Below are 1,247 nucleotides of genomic sequence, written 5' to 3'. Positions count from 1 at the left end.
CCAATATAAGTAGTTTTTTTGCTCGATCCCCTCCCCGTACGTTTTCTGGCACATTGTCGATAATTTTATATTTTAGAGTTGACATTTGATGTTTTGCTTCTCTAAAATGCCGTGCCACAGGCTGTTCAGGAATCTTGATCTTTTGTTCCAAAGAAGATTTAATAGCAGATCTATGTTGCGCCATGCGTTCTTTAAACATGCGGGTCGTCTGGCCTACATAGCTCATACCACATGGACAGGTGATGATATATACCACAAATCTTGTGGTACATGTTACTGAGTGTCGGATTTTGTATTTAGTTCCCAAATGTGGATGGTAGAAAGTGGTTCCAATTTCCATGTAACGGCACGTAATACAAGAAGCGCACCTGTAGCAACCTGGTTTTTTATACTGTGTGTTGACAGATTTAGAAAGCAAGGGAGTGATATCGCTTTTCATAAGGATGTCCTTAAGGTTTCTGCCCCTTTTAAAACACGTCATAGGTTTACTCTTGTGTAAGATGGCTAGATCAGGGTCTGAGCTTACTATGGGCCATAAGGCTCTGGTCGCCCTGGGTAACACTGAGGTACCTAACGTGAACTCTGTGATGAACGGTAGTAAGTTGTTTTGTTTATTAAGAGGAGAGACATTCAGTAGTTGGGTTCTTGTCATGCTTAATACTTCTTGTTTTTGTTGTAGCAAGGTCTTGTGGTTATAACCCCTAGCCAAAAATTTCTGTACTATTGAATCAACTTGTGGCTCAACCTCAGCTGGGTTGCTGGTGATGCGCGCAACCCGCATAATTTGCGAGCAAGCTAAGCCCTTCTTTAGGGCTGGGGGGTGAAAACTGTTGGAAACAAGCAAAGAGTTACGGTCAGTACTCTTACTATATACAGAAGTGACAATCTTGTGATTCTGTATTTGTATAGTGACATCCAGAAAATTGACCGACCTATCACTGCAGTTGTAAGTAAACTTGATAGGTGAATTCTGCGCGTTGATGTCCATGATAAGCTGTATCAACCTTTCCTCGCTGCCTTGCCAGATCAGGAACAGATCATCTATGTATCTTGTATACCAGATGATCTGGTCCCTGATTTCTGGATCAGTGAAGAAGAACTTTTTTTCATAAGCAAACATAAAGATGTTTGCGAAGGATGGAGCTTCGCAACTTCCCATCGCACACCCCAGCTTTTGTAAGTAGGACTGTCCGTTGAAATAGAAGTAATTCCTTTTCAGGGTGAGTTCCAACAGATGAAAAAAGAGA

Source organism: Pseudophryne corroboree, chromosome 8, assembly GCF_028390025.1.
Source record: "Pseudophryne corroboree isolate aPseCor3 chromosome 8, aPseCor3.hap2, whole genome shotgun sequence".
Lineage (NCBI taxonomy): Eukaryota > Metazoa > Chordata > Amphibia > Anura > Myobatrachidae > Pseudophryne > Pseudophryne corroboree.
This window is presented reverse-complemented; position numbering follows the sequence as displayed.